This window comes from Oncorhynchus mykiss, chromosome 3, assembly GCF_013265735.2.
Source record: "Oncorhynchus mykiss isolate Arlee chromosome 3, USDA_OmykA_1.1, whole genome shotgun sequence".
In the NCBI taxonomy this organism is placed as follows: Eukaryota; Metazoa; Chordata; class Actinopteri; order Salmoniformes; family Salmonidae; genus Oncorhynchus; species Oncorhynchus mykiss.
In genome coordinates this window covers 12497333-12510641 of record NC_048567.1, presented here as the reverse complement: position 1 = coordinate 12510641, position 13309 = coordinate 12497333, and the positions used below count along the sequence as shown (strand labels likewise).

Below are 13309 nucleotides of genomic sequence, written 5' to 3'. Positions count from 1 at the left end.
ACAGCCAGGTTAAAACCACCTGTCTCCTCTCTCCACATATACAGCCATGTTAAAACCACCTGTATCCTCTCTCCACATATACAGCCAGGTTAAAACCACCTGTCTCCTCTCTCCACATATACAGCCAGGTTAAAACCACCTGTCTCCTCTCTCCACATATACAGCCAGGTTAAAACCACCTGTCTCCTCTCTCCACATATACAGAAATGTTAAAACCAACTGTCTCCTCTCTCCACATATGCAGCCATGTTAAAACCACCTGTCTCCTCTCTCCACATACAGTATACAGCCAGGTTAAAACCACCTGTCTCCTCTCTCCACATATACAGCCATGTTAAAACCACCTGTCTCCTCTCTCCACATATACAGCCAGGTTAAAACCACCTGTCTCCTCTCTCCACATATACAGCCATGTTAAAACCACCTGTCTCCTCTCTCCACATACAGTATACAGCCAGGTTAAAACCACCTGTCTCCTCTCTCCACATATACAGCCAGGTTAAAACCACCTGTCTCCTCTCTCTACATATACCGCCAGGTTAAAACCACCTGTTGCCTCTCTCCACATATACAGCCAGGTTAAAACCACCTGTCTCCTCTCTCCACATATACAGCCAGTCTAAAACCACCTGTCTCCTCTCTCCACATATACAGCCAGGTTAAAACCACCTCTCCTCTCTCCACATATACAGCCAGGTTAAAACCACCTGTTGCCTCTCTCCACATATACAGCCAGGTTAAAACCACCTGTTGCCTCTCTCCACATATACAGCCAGGTTAAAACCACCTCTCCTCTCTCCACATATACAGCCAGGTTAAAACCACCTGTTGCCTCTCTCCACATATACAGCCAGGTTAAAACCACCTCTCCTCTCTCCACATATACAGCCAGGTTAAAACCACCTGTTGCCTCTCTCCACATATACAGCCAGGTTAAAACCACTACCATATAGAGACATGTTTATATTTTAGTCACTTAGCAGATGCTCTAATCCAGAGCAAATTATAGTTAGTGTATTCATTTTAAAATAGCTAGGTGAGACCACATATATCTCAGTTATTGTAAGTGCATCTTTCCTACATACAGCCAAGATAAAGCCAATGTCTCTACCTATACAATCCAGGATCAACCCTGGCTCTGCCCCATTCCTACCTAGCTTGCTTGCCAAATCTGCTACAGGTTTAGCCAACAATACCAAACATACCAAAGCATGATAATGACAAAGCAGTTGGCTGAAACAGAACCGATCTGGCTTCCAGGCTAAGTCTTACCGGTTCAGCCCAGATACTCAACTCTTTTGCCAGTTCATTTCACCTATTTTGTGGTCCTAGTCATCTTTGTATTCACATTGCTATGTTTAAATAGGAACCAAGATCTTTTTGGATCATTCACTCAATGCACTCTGTGTTTTTACAAAGTGCAGGACAAGCCATTCTATCAGAATGTGTTATCGGACAGCTACTTACATTTTGGAAGCTAATAGATTGCATTTATTAAAGATGAGACATAATAACTGCAATCACACCGTACTATTAACATGTACATATTATTTGTAACAGAATAAATAGCAGAAGAATAACTGCAGATTAAATCATGCTGTAATTGGAAATTCTACTCCCAATGTAGACTACTGCCCCTTTAAGAGCTACAATTGATTTTGTACCCTATGTTGTGATTGTTACCAAATATGTTGGTGTCTTCTCACCAGTGAGGCCTGCTGAGGGAGGACGGCTCATAATAATGTCTGGAACAGAGTGAATGGAATGGCATCAAGCACATGGAAACAATGTGTTTGATGTATTTGATACCATTTAACTTATTCTGCTCCAGCCACTACCACGAGCCCGTCCTCCCCAACTACGGTGCCACCAACCTCCTGTGCTTCTCACACTATTCAAACTCTACAATGGAATAAACAGCTCATGAAGTTCTCTTAGCCTATAGATCACATATTACAAACTAATCATCTGAACTAAAAACGTCACACATTTGAGAATTTCTGTGCATCCTTGACAATCGCTAATCAATAGGCCATAACCAAAAACAGCATTTTCTCTCTATTGTGGCACCAGTGTAAGAGGGTTTATGACAGGGGAAACGCTGTTGCAGTAGTCTAGTGTGAGGGTTTATGTCAGTAGTCTAGTGTGAGGGGTTATGTCAGTAGTCTAGTGTGAGGGTTTATGACAGGGGAAACGCTGTTGCAGTAGTCTAGTGTGAGGGTTTATGTCAGTAGTCTAGTGTGAGGGGTTATGACAGTAGTCTAGTGTGAGGGGTTATGACAGTAGTCTAGTGTGAGGGGTTATGACAGTAGTCTAGTGTGAGGGGTTATGTCAGTAGTCTAGTGTGAGGGGTTATGACAGTAGTCTAGTGTGAGGGGTTATGACAGTAGTCTAGTGTGAGGGTTTATGTCAGTAGTCTAGTGTGAGGGGTTATGTCAGTAGTCTAGTGTGAGGGGTTATGTCAGTAGTCTAGTGTGAGGGGTTATGTCAGTAGTCTAGTGTGAGGGTTTATGACAGTAGTCTAGTGTGAGGGTTTGTGTCAGTAGTCTAGTGTGAGGGGTTATGACAGTAGTCTAGTGTGAGGGGTTATGACAGTAGTCTAGTGTGAGGGGTTATGACAGTAGTCTAGTGTGAGGGGTTATGTCAGTAGTCTAGTGTGAGGGGTTATGACAGTAGTCTAGTGTGAGGGTTTATGTCAGTAGTCTAGTGTGAGGGGTTATGTCAGTAGTCTAGTGTGAGGGGTTATGTCAGTAGTCTAGTGTGAGGGGTTATGTCAGTAGTCTAGTGTGAGGGTTTATGACAGTAGTCTAGTGTGAGGGTTTATGTCAGTAGTCTAGTGTGAGGGGTTATGTCAGTAGTCTAGTGTGAGGGGTTATGACAGTAGTCTAGTGTGAGGGTTTATGTCAGTAGTCTAGTGTGAGGGGTTATGTCAGTAGTCTAGTGTGAGGGGTTATGACAGGTGAAACGCTGTTGCAGTAGTCTAGTGTGAGGGGTTATGACAGTAGTCTAGTGTGAGGGGTTATGACAGTAGTCTAGTGTGAGGGGTTATGACAGTAGTCTAGTGTGAGGGGTTATGACAGTAGTCTAGTGTGAGGGGTTATGACAGTAGTCTAGTGTGAGGGGTTATGGCAGGGGAAACGCTGTTGCAGTAGTCTAGTGTGAGGGTTTATGACAGGGGAAACGCTGTTGCAGTAGTCTAGTGTGAGGGTTTATGTCAGTAGTCTAGTGTGAGGGGTTATGTCAGTAGTCTAGTGTGAGGGGTTATGACAGGTGAAACGCTGTTGCAGTAGTCTAGTGTGAGGGGTTATGACAGTAGTCTAGTGTGAGGGGTTATGACAGTAGTCTAGTGTGAGGGGTTATGACAGTAGTCTAGTGTGAGGGGTTATGACAGTAGTCTAGTGTGAGGGGTTATGGCAGGGGAAACGCTGTTGCAGTAGTCTAGTGTGAGGGGTTATGACAGGGGAAACGCTGTTGCAGTAGTCTAGTGTGAGGGGTTATGACAGGGGAAACGCTGTTGCAGTAGTCTAGTGTGAGGGGTTATGGCAGGGGAAACGCTGTTGCAGTAGTCTAGTGTGAGAGGTTATGACAGGGGAAACGCTGTTGCAGTAGTCTAGTGTGAGGGTTTATGTCAGTAGTCTAGTGTGAGGGGTTATGTCAGTAGTCTAGTGTGAGGGGTTATGACAGTAGTCTAGTGTGAGGGGTTATGGCAGGTGAAACGCTGTTGCAGTAGTCTAGTGTGAGGGGTTATGACAGTAGTCTAGTGTGAGGGGTTATGACAGTAGTCTAGTGTGAGGGGTTATGACAGTAGTCTAGTGTGAGAGGTTATGACAGGGGCAACGCTGTTGCAGTAGTCTAGTGTGAGGGGTTATGACAGGGGAAACAGTGTTGCAGTAGTCTAGTGTGAGAGGTTATGACAGGGGCAACGTTGTTGCAGTAGTCTAGTGTGAGGGGTTATGGCAGGGGAAACGCTGTTGCAGTAGTCTAGTGTGAGGGTTTATGACAGGGGAAACGCTGTTGCAGTAGTCTAGTGTGAGGGGTTATGGCAGGGGAAACGCTGTTGCAGTAGTCTAGTGTGAGGGGTTATGGCAGGGGAAACAGTGTTGCAGTAGTCTAGTGTGAGGGGTTATGACAGGGGAAACAGTGTTGCAGTAGTCTAGTGTGAGGGGTTATGGCAGGGGAAACGCTGTTGCAGTAGTCTAGTGTGAGGGTTTATGACAGTAGTCTAGTGTGAGGGTTTATGACAGGGGAAACAGTGTTGCAGTAGTCTAGTGTGAGGGGTTATGGCAGGGGAAACGCTGTTGCAGTAGTCTAGTGTGAGGGGTTATGGCAGGGGAAACAGTGTTGCAGTAGTCTAGTGTGAGGGGTTATGACAGGGGAAACAGTGTTGCAGTAGTCTAGTGTGAGGGGTTATGACAGGGGAAACAGTGTTGCAGTAGTCTAGTGTGAGGGGTTATGACAGGGGAAACAGTGTTGCAGTAGTCTAGTGTGAGGGGTTATGGCAGGGGAAACGCTGTTGCAGTAGTCTAGTGTGAGAGGTTATGACAGGGGCAACGCTGTTGCAGTAGTCTAGTGTGAGGGGTTATGTCAGTAGTCTAGTGTGAGGGGTTATGGCAGGGGAAACGCTGTTGCAGTAGTCTAGTGTGAGGGGTTATGACAGGGGAAACAGTGTTGCAGTAGTCTAGTGTGAGGGGTTATGGCAGGGGAAACGCTGTTGCAGTAGTCTAGTGTGAGAGGTTATGACAGGGGCAACGCTGTTGCAGTAGTCTAGTGTGAGGGGTTATGACAGTAGTCTAGTGTGAGGGGTTATGTCAGTAGTCTAGTGTGAGGGGTTATGACAGTAGTCTAGTGTGAGGGGTTATGGCAGGGGAAACGCTGTTGCAGTAGTCTAGTGTGAGGGGTTATGTCAGTAGTCTAGTGTGAGGGGTTATGTCAGTAGTCTAGTGTGAGGGGTTATGACAGGGGAAACGCTGTTGCAGTAGTCTAGTGTGAGGGGTTATGTCAGTAGTCTAGTGTGAGGGGTTATGTCAGTAGTCTAGTGTGAGGGGTTATGGCAGGGGAAACGCTGTTGCAGTAGTCTAGTGTGAGGGGTTATGACAGGGGAAACGCTGTTGCAGTAGTCTAGTGTGAGGGGTTATGGCAGTAGTCTAGTGTGAGGGGTTATGACAGGGGAAACGCTGTTGCAGTAGTCTAGTGTGAGGGGTTATGGCAGGGGAAACGCTGTTGCAGTAGTCTAGTGTGTGATGTGAGAATAATGACAAGTGAACCTGGGTGGCTTCGTGTTCACATTGCCCTAAAAAAAGGATCCGGACCGCTGAATTCAAGCAAACCAAACTCAGACCACCTCTTGAGATGGTTTTAGTTCACTTCGCTTCGGGGGCTCTTGTGAGGGGTCTGAATTAAAAAATTAAGTGAAATGCATTGAGTTCACAAAAATTGTCTGAAAGGGACCAAGTGTGAAAACATCCTTAGAAATAAGGGTACAGTTGGGGTAGAAAAAGATCAACATACATATAATGTACCTTCAGAGGTACCCGTAATGATGCCACATGGTACTGTTCACTACCTGTACGGATAATCTACTACAGGTATTCCTAAACTGGGGTAAGTGCAATGCTGTGGTGGTACGCCAAATAAAATTGTGACTCACATTTCAAAAAACATATATATAAATATGTATATTTATTTTATTTGTTTTAATTTTCAAACAGTCTATTTATATTTTTCAACAGGGTGAGGTTTTTTTTCTCGCCTGAGTAGCCTCGTTTCATTACCAAAAATAAAATTAAACCATCTATCCACCTGTCAAATATAGGTAGCCTAGTCAAATAATTAACATCCAATCACATTAACCGTTACTCTCTCGCTGGAATTCCACTAATGGTCCGTATGTAGCCAAACGTAGCTGCAGCTCATTCCGTTTGCTTGAAAATGGATAAAAGTTTTTTTTTTTAAGTAAGGCCTGCGTCCATAGAGACACATACCAGCTCTACTGGTAGTACTGCTACTACCAGCAGTACTACACCTGCACCTGTTGACTACACAAGTTGTGTTGCTTCCACAAGCACATCCAATGCTAGCATAACTATTTCTACATTTGTTGTTTGCCCAGCTAACATGGACACTGACAGTTGTAAATCTGATGCAGCCTAAGAGCTACTGCCCCCTTACCGGGGAAAGCACCGAACAACAGACAGGGATGTTGGACCATCGAAGAGGTGCAAATATGATGAGAACTACATTGATTTGGGGTTCACTTATATTGGGAGTAGTGCCTTTCCTCAGCCACAGTGTGTTATATGTGCAAAAGTACTATCTCTCTACTCAATGAAAGCTTCACTCTTGCGCAGACCTTTAGAAACAAAACATGCCAATTTGAAAAATAAGTCACAGGAGTTTTTTTAAGCGAGAATTAAGTAAACTTTCGAGTAGTAAGACATGTATAAAAGCAACAGATACCATTAATAAGAAGGAGCTAGAAGCTTCTTATATGGTGAGCTACCAAGTGGCTAGCACAGGCAAGCCCCATAATATTGTGGAGGACTTAATTCTTCCTGCTGCCGTGGATATGGCTGGGACAATGCTGGGGGAAAAGGTCAAAAAAACTAAACAGACAATACCTTCATCAAACAACACTGTTTCACGACGCATCAGTAACATGACAAGAGATGTTTTGAAACAATTACTGCTTCTTATACAAGCCAGTGAATTATATGCGTTACAGCTGAATGAGTCAACAGACGTGGCAGGCCTGGCACAGCTCCTGGTATATGTCCGTTACGTTTATGAAGGGTCAATTAAGGAAGACATCCTCTTCTGCAAACCACAGGAGAGACAACAGGAGAGGATATTTTTTAAGTACTGGACAGCTTTGTGACATCAAATGGACTTTGGTGGTCAAGATGTGTTGGTGTCTGTACTGATGGTGCAAAAGACATGACAAGGAGACATAGTGGAGTAGTAACACGCGTGCAAGCAGTTGCTCACGATGCCACTTGGGTTGACTGCAGCGTCCCCCGAGAGGCTCTTGCTGCCAAGGGAATGCCTGACAGCTTGAAAGATGTTTTGGACACTACAGTGAAAATGGTTAACTTTGTTAAAGCAAGGCCCCTGAATTCTTGTGTATTTTCTACACTATGCAATGATCTGGGCAGCGACCATGTAACGCTTTTACAACATACAGAAGCACACTGGTTATCAAGGGGCAAAGTATTGACACGTTTTTTAAAATTGAGAGACGAGCTTAAAGTTTTCTTTACTGACTTTAATTTTCATTTGTCTGACCGCTTGCATGATGACAAGTTTCTCAGATGACTGGCCTATCTGGGTGATGTTTTTTCTCACCTGAATGATCTGAATCTAGGATTACAGGGACTCTCTGCAACTATATTCAGTGTGCGGGACAAAATTGAGGCTATGATTAAGAAGTTGCTCTTCTCTGTCTGCATTAACAAGGGCAACACACAGGTCTTTCCATCATTGTAGGATTTTTTGTGTGCAAATGAACTCAAGTTTACGGACAATGTCAAATTTAGGGAAACACCTGATTGAATTGGGTGCACAGATAATTTCCCGAAACGGAAAGAGAGCCTCATTGAAATTGCAACAAGCGGTTCTGTGAAAATTTAATTTAATCAGAAGCCACTGCCAGATTTCTGGATTGGGCTGCGCTCAGAGTATCCTGCCTTGGCAAATCACTCTGCTAAGACTTCTCGGCCCTCACTAGCATGTAAACGAAATACAGGCACAGACTGTGTGTGGAACATTCTTTAAGACTGAGACTCTCTCCAATACAACCCAACATTGCAGAGTTATGTGCATCCTTTCAAGCACACCCTTCTCATTAAACTGTGGTGAGTTATTCACAATTTTCGGTGAACAAATAACGTTTTATATGTAAGATGGTTAAATAAAGAGCAAAATCATTGATTATTATAATATTATTATTTGTGCCCTGGTCCTATAGGAGCTCTTTGTCACTTACCATGTGCCGGGTTGTGACAAAAACTTACACTGATTCTTTATGTTTAATAAATGTATCATATAGTGTGTGTGTGTTGCAGGCTTACAATGATGGCAAAAAACAACATTTGAGAGTGTCACGCCCTGACCTTAGAGATCCTTTTTGTTTTGGTTTGGTCAGGATGCGAGTTGGGGTGGGCAAACTATGTTTTGTGTTCTATGTTTTCTATTTCTGTGTGTTTGGCCGGGTGTGGTTCTCAATCAGAGGCAGCTGTCTATCGTTGTCTCTGATTGAGAACCATACTTAGAAAGCCTTTTCCCACCTGTGTCTTTTGGGTAGTTGTTTTGTGTTTTTGTGTCTGCACCAGGCAGAACTGTGTCGGTTTTGTTCGTTCTCTTTGTTATTTTTGTTATTTCAGAGTTCAGTTCTAATAAAAGTATGAACACGTACCACGCTGCACCTTGGTCCTCTCCTTCCAACAGCCGTTACAGAACTACCCACCACCAAAGGACCAAGCAGCGTGGCCAGGAGGAGCAGGGATCCTGGGCCCGGGAAAAGAGAGAATGGAGGACGTAGTGGGCATGGGAGGAAGTGATGGCAGGGGACAAGACCCTGCCATGGAAACAGGCTGAAGTAGCGAGGGAGGAAGAACTTCACTACCAGGAGTCATGGCAATGAAGCAGACATGAGAGGCAGCCCCAATTTTTGGGGGGAGGGGGCACACGGGGAGTGTGGTGGAGTCAGGATTCAGACCTGAGCCAACTCCCCGTGCTTACCGTAAGGAGCCGAGGATGGAACCAGAGCCAGTCGGGGTGAAATTGGAGGTGAGCGAAGGGAGCGAAGCAGAGACAGTGCAGGAGTTGATGGGGAAATTGGAGAAGAGAGTAATGAGAGAGTTGCTGTGTTGGTGAATGAGGCACAACATCCACCCGACGGAGCGTGTCCTCGATTTGATGTCACCTGAGTCAGCTCTCCATACCCATCCTGAGGTGCGTGCTAGCCATCTGGTGAAGACTGTGCCAGTCCCACGCACCAAGCCTCCTGTGCGCCTCCCCAGCCCTGCACATCTTGTGCCAGCCCTGCTCTCCAGACATCCAGTGCGTCTCCTCGGGCCAGGATATCCTGCGCCGGCTCTGCACACTTTGTCTCCAGTGCGTCTGCACAGCCCAGTGCGTCCTGTGCCTGCGCCCCGCACGTGCCGGGCCAAAGTCACCATCCAGCCAGGACGTGTTGTGCAGGCTCTTAGCTCGAGACCTCCAGTGCGCCTCCACGGTCCGGTCTATCCGGTGCCTCCTCCACGGACCAGGCCTCCAGTAGGTCTCCCCAGCCTGGTGAGTCCTGTGCCTGCGGCCTGTCCGGAGCTGCCAGAGTCGCCCTCCTGTCCGGAGCTGCCAGAGTCGCCCTCCTGTCCGGAGCTGCCAGAGTCGCCCTCCTGTCCGGAGCTGCCAGAGTCGCCCTCCTGTCCGGAGCTGCCAGAGTCGCCCTCCTGTCCGGAGCTGCCAGAGTCGCCCTCCTGTCCGGAGCTGCCAGAGTCGCCCTCCTGTCCGGAGCTGCCAGAGTCGCCCTCCTGTCCGGAGCTGCCAGAGTCGCCCTCCTGTCCGGAGCTGCCAGAGTCGCCCTCCTGTCCGGAGCTGCCAGAGTCGCCCTCCTGTCCGGAGCTGCCAGAGTCGCCCTCCTGTCCGGAGCTGCCAGAGTCGCCCTCCTGTCCGGGGCCCGCTGCGAGGGTCCCCAGTCCGGGGTCGGCGGCGAGGGTCCCCGTCCCGCACCAGAGCCGGCACCGCGGATAGATGCCCACCCAGACCTTCCCCTATAGGTTTAGGTTTTGCGACCGGGGGGGTGGTACTGTCAAGCCTTGACCTTAGAGATCCTTTTAATGTCTCTATTTTGGTTTGTTCAGGGCGTGAGTTGGGGTTCTCTTTGTTATTTTTGTTATTTCAGAGTTCAGTTCTAATAAAAGTATGAACACGTACCACGCTGCACCTTGGTCCTCTCCTTCCAACAGCCGTTACAGAGAGTGCGCTGACCCTGGTGCTAGAGGGGGTACGCAGCTGGAGGATGAATGTTTGAAGGGGTACGGGACTATAAAACGTTTGGGAACCACTGATCTAGCATAATGGTACATTTTTGTACCCAATATTTGGAATATAAAGGTACAATCAACTCCACAATGAAGGTACAGGTCTGTTTCTTAATACCCCACCATAAGGAACAATGATGCATTTTTGATCACTTAAAAATAACAAACAGCTTTGTCACTGTGGCGATACTCTAAAGGCAAAATTGTACCACAATCATTATCATGATCACAATGCCCAGGTTATTATAATTTATTTCTGTGTTATTGCGTGTACATTGATTGATGTGTTAATCTTATGCTACACAAAGATAAATACCATACATTTTTCTAAACTAGTTGGATGTTTTGCAGTCATTACTGAAATGGTTGTTCCATTTTAAAAGGCCTGGGTAGTCTCACAATGTTCCTAACCCTAGCAGTCATTACTGAAATGGTTGTTCCATTTTAAAAGGCCTAGGTAGTCTCCTCACACTGTTCCTAACCTTAGCAGTCATTACTGAAATGGTTGTTCCATTTTAAAAGGCCTAGGTAGTCTCCTCACAATGTTCCTAACCCTAGCAGTCATTACTGAAATGGTTGTTCCATTTGAAAAGGCCTAGGTAGTCTCCTCACAATGTTCCTAACCCTAGCAGTCATTACTGAAATGGTTGTTCCATTTGAAAAGGCCTAGGTAGTCTCCTCACAATGTTCCTAACCCTAGCAGTCATTCTGAATGCAGGTGAATACAAACTCCCACTGTTGGATATCATAACCCTGGCTGGATTCTAATAGGAATAACACACCAGTTTGCACTACCAGCATGTGAATTGCAGATAGGTTTTCAAAATCCTGGTAACTTTCCTCAAACTCTCAGGTTTTCCAGGAATCTCCTACTGGGAGGGAATAAGGAAGGAATAAGCAGGAAATCCAGAAAGTGAACGGAATTTTGCAACCCTACTTACAGACCTGATGTGGCTTGTAAACCACCCGTGAGTGGAAGTGTTGTACCAGTTTAAGTGGTCTATGGTAGAGGTACATTTCTGAAATGCTATAAAGGCAAAATGTACCTTTACTAAAATCATGCTTTTGTACCTGTGGACAATATGTAAGAAAGGTACTATCTGAGGTATGAACTGGGGTACAATTACGTCCCTATAAGTGAAGTTACAAAGGTCCTACCTTACAGGGTACCACTACAGTAACAAATTTTATCCTGTTTCTAAGAGTGTATTCTATTATATGTACCCTGCAACACTGGACATGTGACAGTTATATCAGTACAGCTTGTATGAAACATCTCTGTCTCTTCCCAGTACTATAACCCTTATCTAACCTATGTCAGCTGTTAAAGAGGCCGAACTGACACTTCCTCTCTGCATGCAGCCACAGGGGAGAGACGGTCCATTTGAGGTGAAACATCACAGTCCACTTAGTGTATCAGTTCCAATCAATACTAATGTGTGGATGTTCCCACGCTGACAGCCCAGTACCCACAGGAGCATGTAGTGTGCTAGGCTGTTGGCTCGGCTCATGGTGGTGGGTTGGAGGTGTAAGAAGAGGAGAGGACGGCTGTGTTGTTGGCTGATTTCTCGCCAATCGTTTGACACAAACACCATAGAACACACAGCCTGCCCTCCCTGGCATCACACACGCATGCACACACACACCAACAGACAGGCGTAGTATGGTCATCGTGGAAAAACGCAGAGACTGTACCCACAGCTTTTACAGCTACTGTGCTGGCTGTGTCAATATAGAGACTGCACTGTTTTCTCTGATTGTCAATTCAAACAGAATATGGAGAGTGTGGAGAGACAGAGAGATGGGGGGGAAGAGGGAGGGAGGGAGGGAGGGAGGGAGGGAGGGAGGGAGCAGAGCAACACATGGAAGTGAGCCATTCAGATTTGATAAAAATCCATCACACTAGAGGCTTGTTTATGTCTGTGTGGAGGAGGAGAAGAGGATGGATGGATGATGAAAAGAGGACGGTAGGAAGGAAGGAGAGATGGAGAGAGACATTGCAGAGCTTGAGGGGAAAACGGGCTGAAATATGTTGAAATGGAAGCAGGGAAATGGAGGAGGAAAAACTCATCAGGGATGCATATGGTGTGGCTAAATGACAAACAAGACAATGGGAGAGAGAGAGATAACGAGAAAGAGAGCAAGAAAGAAGGACGAGAGAGAGAGAAAGAAATTTTGAAAAAAGAAAATAGAGAAAATTGCTAAAGAGAGAGAGAGAGCAAAAGAGGAATATGAGGAAGATGAGGAATAGACACTCACCCATTCCAGTGGCCTCTCCACAGGCGAGCACAATCCCGTCTCTGTGATGCCATCCTGGGTAGGAGCAGAGAGAGATCCTGGAGCCCCCTCCTCAGAATACCAATAGGGTTGCTATTATCAGCTCATAGATACACACACACTGGCACTGAAGAGTAGAATGCCACACACACACACACACACACACACACACACACACACACACACACACACACACACACAGAGTCAGGTCTGAGGCCGACACTTTAATATCAACTCTCTCTATCTAATTTCTGGCTTCATTTTTCTTTGTCTCTCTCTTTCCATGACCCCCCTTCTCTTGCTCTCTTTCTCTATGAAAATAATTACACCATTAGACAAGCCTGAAAAAAACATCAAAATATACTGCGACACTCACACACATGCATAGCTTACACACACACAAGGTATATACCATTTACACAATCCCAATGTAACGCAGCATTCCCAATGACGACGCTGGCCGTATGTTGCAGATGCAGTCTGTTCCTGGCTGTATGGTGTTAAACAGGAATGAGCACCCTGTTATCATCTCTTCCCCCTCTCTCTGGATTCCTCTCCTCTCCTCCGTCTGATGCCCAGATAAGAGGATGAAAGACCAGACTCTCTTCTCTTTTCTCTCTGTAGTGTCTATTCTCTTTTTCTCCTTAATTCAATGGTTAGTTAAAGGTTTTCTTTATCCCTGCTACCAGTGTGATTCCATGACACTCGACTGCAAACTGCATTTACTAACTCACCCTCTCTCTCTCTCTCTCGCTTTTTCCTTGCTCAATAGTATCCCCGTACCTACTCAGCTCTTTCCAATCCAATCAGCACTGTCTCCCTCCCTCTGTCCCTCCCTCTGTCCCTCGCTCTGCTCCCTCCTACACTGTTGCCTCCCCCTCCTTCCTATCACCCACTCCCTCTCTCTCTCTCTGATTTTCTGAAAGACAAATATCAACTGCCCCTGTCTCTATCAGTCTTGGAGATAAGTATTTGAACCAAAACGGAAAGAGAAA

The 13309-nt window shown here is 46.0% G+C and overlaps 1 protein-coding gene across 3 annotated transcripts in view; it reads right to left on the bottom strand.

The window, feature by feature from the left end:
- The window catches only part of grik5 (glutamate receptor, ionotropic, kainate 5), a 167205-nt gene extending 154101 nt beyond the window's left edge, over positions 1-13104 (bottom strand). For 2 of the 3 annotated variants that reach the window (XM_036969385.1, XM_036969390.1), the window contains exons 1-2: positions 12727-13103; positions 12297-12441 (exon numbers count right to left, since the gene is read on the bottom strand). The gene's annotated coding sequence lies outside the window, so the exon portion shown is untranslated. Of the gene's footprint in view, positions 1-12296; positions 12442-12726 lie in introns of all 3 variants that reach the window. The other variant, XM_036969381.1, reaches the window with a different exon arrangement.
- Positions 13105-13309: the final 205 nt, after the last annotated feature.